Below are 6,007 nucleotides of genomic sequence, written 5' to 3' on the forward strand. Positions count from 1 at the left end.
GGCTGCCCACACACCAGGGCATGCTGTCGTGGAGATGTTACACGCGTGTGCAGGCTGCCCACACACCAGGGCATGCTGTCGTGGAGATGTTACACACGTGTGCAGTCTGCCCACACACCAGGGCATGCTGTCGTGGAGATGTTACACGCGTGTGCAGGCTACCCACACACCAGGGCATGCTGTCGTGGAGATGTTACACGCGTGTGCAGGCTGCCCACACACTAGGGCATGCTGTCGTGGAGATGTTAGGCTGCAGATGTGCAGCAGGTGCACGAGGGTTTGCACCCTGACTGGGCTTGTGAAAACACTTGTGCATACCTGAGATTCCAGGAGCCAAAGCTGAGCCTGAGTGTGCATCTGTGCACTCATGTGCGGGGGAAGGAAACCTCCACTGGCCCTCGGTGCTGAGTTCACGATGTCCCTCTGAGGGTGCGCGTCTGAGTGTGTGCGTCTGTGTGCATCTGTACACTCATGTGCGGGGGAAGGAAACCTCCACCGGCCCTCGGTGCTGAGTTCACGATGTCCCACCCCCAATACAGAATTGTGGGACATGTTGAAGAAGAGAGGAAGAAGCGGTATAAAGCAGGGGAAGGGAGACAGACAGCCACTACCCAGGCAGGCGGGCTCCACTCAGCTGCACCCCGGGCCCGTGCCCTCCGACCTGAGCCGCACGTGCACATCTTCACCCTCGCGCTGTTGTAGCAGCTGGTCCCAGGGACAGGGACGTGGATCAGCTTAGTAAATTTGGATCTTAAAAAAAAAAGGCAGCTGGGTGCCGGTGGTTCACAAATCCTAGCTACCCAGGAGGCTGAGATCCGAGGATCATGGTTCAAGGCCAGCCCTGGCAGGAAAGTCTGTGAGGTTCTTATCTCCAATTCATTACACAAAAAAGCTGGAAGTAGCGCTGTGGCTCAATGTGGTAGAGCACTCGCCCTGAGCAAAATGAACTCAGGAACAGCGCCCAGGCCTAGAGTTCAAGCCCCAAGACTGGCCAAAAAAAAAAAAAAAGCTAAGTAGACACATAAATGGACATGTTAAATTGTAACCTCCTGGGGCTGGGAAGGTGGCTCCGTGGTAGAGCGCTTGCCTTGCATGCATGAGGCCCTGGATTTGATTCCTCAGCACCACATAAACAGAAAAAGCCAGAAGTGGTGTTGTGGCTCAAGTGGTAGAGCGCTAGCCCTGAGCTGAAGAGCTGAGGGACAGCACCAGGCCCAGAGTTCAGGCCCCACGACAGGCAAAATAAATAAGTAAATAAATTGTAACCCCCTTGTACAATCATATGAAGATTAAGAAATAAGATTTTTAAACAAAAAACAAAGCGCGCCCTGCAAGGCCCACCTCCATTCTTCGCGGTTTTCCTTCGCAGCCACTTTCTGCGCCAGAGTGGCGTTTGGGGGGTGGGGGGAGCCCGGATCGTGGGCTCTCCTACATCGGCTCCCAGGCTGCCAAGTCTGTGGGAAGCAACTGTGGACGGGGCTAAGGGACCTCCAGAGAGACCGGCCTCAGTGTCACCGGGAGCGGTGGGCGGCCTCCCGGCTCCGGTGACTTCTCCCTGCTCTGAGCTCTGAGGGGCCGCCCTGGCGGGAAGGGCAGCGGCCGCTGGCCACCCCCCCCCCGGCAGGGCTGAGGCTGGAGGGCCTGAGCCCCCCCAGCCCACAGGCCCCCCGCTGTCGTCTGCTGTTGGTGGTGCGCCCTGTCCCCACCTCGCTCGCGGCCAAGCCCACCTCCCACACAAACCATGTTCTTAACATTCCTTGCCGATTACCGCGTCCTCCGCCTGCTGCGCCAGCCGCACTGTAATTTCCCCGAGGAGGGCTGGAAAGGCCGGGACGCTGGGACTCTGGGACGCCCTGCCCCAGGGCCGCCGCAATTGCAGGGTTCGGGCGCGCAGGCCCTGGGGCCCTGCACGCTTCAAAGGCCAGCTGGGCGGAGGGGCCGCCAGGCTGTAATTAGCGCACCGCCAGTGGACGGGGACTCCGAGCCCCTGGGGAGTTGGGTTGGAACCTCAGGAGCAAAAGCACCTGGACGCAGCAGTGGGGGCCAGGTGGAGAGGCCGGGCTGGGCGGTGCCCTGGTCCTCGTCCGGCCCTGGGCCTACAGGACACGTGCTCCGGCCTCAGGCCCGCAGCCCACAGCCTGCCCCCTCCCATCGGCCGGCAGGGCCGGCAGGGCCGGCAGGGCAGGCCACGCTGGGCACTGCCAGGGAACCCCACTCTGGATGCAAAGGGGAAGCCACTGAAGAGGGTGACCCCCAAGGAAGTTTCCAGAAGGCCCCATGCAGGAGTCAGGCTGACCTCTGCAAAGGGCGCGTGGACTCAGCGGGCCTCGCAGCCCAGTGCTCCTGCTGACCCTGTCCAGGTCTGTAGCTGGAAAACATTTTTAAAGCTACTCTTCTTTCAGTTTGCTAGAACATTAAATTGAATAATATAGCCAGGCACTGGTGACTCATGCCTGTAATCCTAGCTACTCAGGAGACTGAGATCTGAGGATTGTCGCTCACAGCTCAGCAGGAAAGTCCGTGAGACTCTTATCTCCAACAAAGTCTCAAAAAGACCAGAAGTGGCGCTGTGGCTCATGTGGTAGTTTTAGCCTTGAGCACAAAGAGGCTCAGGGACAGCGCCTAGGCCCTGAGTTCAAGCCCCAGGACTAGCAAAAAAAAAAAAATCTAATAAAATGAGGGAAGGGGTGACATTGTCCCAAAAGGAAGGTACTCATTACAAATCTAATGAAGTTACCTTTTTGCTTTGTTTTGTTGGTTTTGTCATTGTTTTTGTTTTGTTTTGTGGGTGTCATGTTTGGAAACCAGGGTTAAAATGCTGTCCTGCGCCTCAGCCATGCCCCCAGCCCAGGTTTTTGTTAGTTGCTTTAGAGATGTAGTCTTGCAAACTTTTTCTCCCAGGATGGCTTGGATCTCAGCCTCCTGAAGGAACATGGACTCGGCCGCCAAACTGGGCACTGAGCTGCAGGACGAGCAGGAAGCCCACTGGCCATTCTCAGAGGACAGCGCGGCTGTGGGGCTGGGAGGGGCACAGCCAGGCAGGGCGGCCGGTCAGCACGGGGCTGGGCCCATCCCAGGGCAGGATGCCTGGGCCCCAGTAGGGGCCGCTCTGGGCTCTGGCTGGGGGTTGGTCTGGGGGAGGCCAGGCCAGTGTGCGGGAAGCCTCCATGGAGCCTCCAGGCAAGAAGAGCAGGACCTGACAGGAAGGGGGGTCAGAGGGAGAACAAGGGGAGATGGTTACAGCCACAAGGGCCGTGGCTGGAGAACGCAGCAGGCGGGACGCAGGGGAGGAAGTGGCCAGTCCCCCGCAGCCACGAGCTGAGCACACAGGGGACAGTGGAGACCTCCACCCACACATGACTCAGAGTTCAACCAAGCCCACCGAACGGAACTCGGCTCTCTCCCGAGGCCCCAGGGCCGCCACTGCCCGCCGCTGCCAGGGGGAGGGCCGCTGGGGGGCCAGCGCCGACCGCACCTGCGGCCGACATTTCCCATTTCCCCTTCAGGTGTGTTGAAGAGAATTGTCTGCGCCAGGCACCCGCGGCTCACGCCTGTCTTAGGGGGAGCTGATAGGTGACACCTGTAACCCTAACGACGCAGGAGTCTGAGATCTGGAAGACTGCAGTCCAAGGCCCACTGGGCAGAAGACTTCACTAGGCTCTATCTCCAAAATACCCAGCAAAATTGGGGGTGGTGTGGCTCACGCGGCAGAGCACCCGCTAGCAAGCATGAGGCCCTGAGCTCTGCCACGCGGTCCCATGCGAGAGACAAAATCCAGACTCCGGCCTTTGCCCAGAGGGACTCACTGCCCCTACCCACTACCACAGGTGAGACGTGTGAACTCACAGGTGTGTGCGAGGTCTGTCTGTCCTGGACTCAGGGTCAGGAATCTAACCGGCAACATGAAGACTAACCGTGCATCTTCTCCGAGCAACAGTGAAGAGGGGGCAGCCAGAAAGCCGGACTGGAGGCCCCCAGGGCCCGCAGTAAACACGTCCCCTGCTGGCTCATGACGCGATTCAAGGCAGAGTTAATTTGGACGCAGGTGCACCGTGTTCTTAGGCGGACTCGCCCGCAGCGCCCTGACCCACTCCGGCATGACACCCTCTGTTGTTGGACTAGAATACACTCCCACCTTCTTCGTGTGGTTTGTTAAAATAACCAGGGCACCAGGCCCCTGGGAGCCCGGCCTGCGGAGCTGGCAGCCTGAAGCCCGGGCAGCGGTCGGTGACGGTTCCCATCCAGGGCGCTCAGCAAATAAATGACATCACTCGGACACGCACTAGCTCTTAAAAATAACTTTATCCTTCTTATTATACAAGTCACAAAAGGATCCTTGTCGAAACCCCATTTCATACTAATGACAAGAAGAAAAAAATAAAAAGTAACTCTACCCCCCTGTCAACCACTGAGTCAGTACTCTGCAGCAATAACATCTCTCTACATACAGACACCCCACACGCATCCCACACCGCTGTAAACACACGTCATCTCACACATCCAATCTGAACAGACACGCCTATTCCTCCGTAGTTGTTCTGGTTTTTTGTGCCAGTCCTGGGCTTGAACTCGGGGCCTGGACTCTGTCCCTGACCTTCTTTGTGTTCAAGGCCAGTGCTTGACCACTGCGTTCAGGCTGCTCTAACCACATGCCAACCAGGGAACAGCAGGTGCGTGTGTCCCGGACACGGGGCTGGGCGGGCAGGGTCCGAGCAGCCTCCCCAGCCCCAGCCTGCTCGCTGGGGCTCTGAGGTCAGGAATCCCACGCCTGCCACCCCAGCACCCGCGCCAGCGCCTCCCCGGACCCGGAGCACCGGCTCTCCGTGCACAGTGCTGACCTCCTCTGCAGATCGCCAGCACACAAACTGCAAACAGGGCCTGAGACCTCTCGCAAGAGTGCTCCTGTTTCTTGTCACCTGCACAGCTGTGTCAAATGTGGGTCCAGTTTGCAAGATGCTCTGGGCCTGGTGGCAAAGGGCACAGGCAAGGAAGGAGGGGGACATGGGAGGGAGGAGGGGGACATGGGTGAGGAAGGAGGGGACATGGGAGGGAGGAGGGGACATGGGAGGGAGGAGGGGACATGGGAGGGAGGAGGGGACATGGGTGAGAGGGAGGAGGGGACATGGGAGGGAGGAGGGGACATGGGTGAGGGAGGAGGGGACATGGGAGGGAGGAGGGGACACAGGCCAGGGCCCCATATCTCCGCTGACAGGGTAGGAAGGGCCTCAAGCTCCCCGGGGAGGGCGGCAGGATGTGGACGTGTGTCGGAGCCCGAGGCCCACGCGTGGACAGAGGCCACGCATGTGCGCTCTCCGGGGCCATGAGTCCGGCACCGGCAGCCGGCAGGAGAAACTCACACTCCTCGCCACTCCGAACATGACTCAAAGCAGCCCGTTCGTTGGGGGCCCGGCCCCCATTCTCCCTCAGCCAGGCTCAGGCTCCCTGGGCCAGGCAGGCGCCAGGATGCTGCACCATCTTCTGAATAAGCCAGCCCCCGGCCGGCAGGCGGCCACACAGGCCAGAGGAAAGGCTCACACCAAAGGCACGGGGCGAAGGGTCCAGCCGGGCCGCCCACCCCTGTGGGTGAAGGGTCCAGCAGGGCCGCCCACCCCCATGGGCAAAGGGTCCAGCCGGGCCGCCCACCCCCATGGGCGAAGGGTCCGGCCGGGCCGCCCACCCCCATGGGCAAAGGGTCCAGCCTGGCCGCCCACCCCCATGGGTGAAGGGTCCAGCCTGGCCGCCCACCCCCATGGGTGAAGGGTCCAGCAGGGCCGCCCACCCCTGTGGGTGAAGGGTCCGCCCTGCTCCTGGGTCAGGCAGCCCTCAGGGGACCCACATCCAAGGCCTTAAAAGACGTGTTCTTCCCTATGCCGCAGAGTGGAAAGCAGGGATTCTCACACCATCCTTAGGGCACCTGATCACTGCTCCCCAGATCCCTCAGAGCGGGGACCCCAGGCCGTGGCTGAGGTGGGGGGAGGGGACCCCAGGCCGTGGCTGAGGTGGGGGG

This window comes from Dipodomys ordii, unplaced genomic scaffold (assembly GCF_000151885.1).
Source record: "Dipodomys ordii isolate 6190 unplaced genomic scaffold, Dord_2.0 Scaffold159, whole genome shotgun sequence".
NCBI classification, from domain to species: domain Eukaryota; kingdom Metazoa; phylum Chordata; class Mammalia; order Rodentia; family Heteromyidae; genus Dipodomys; species Dipodomys ordii.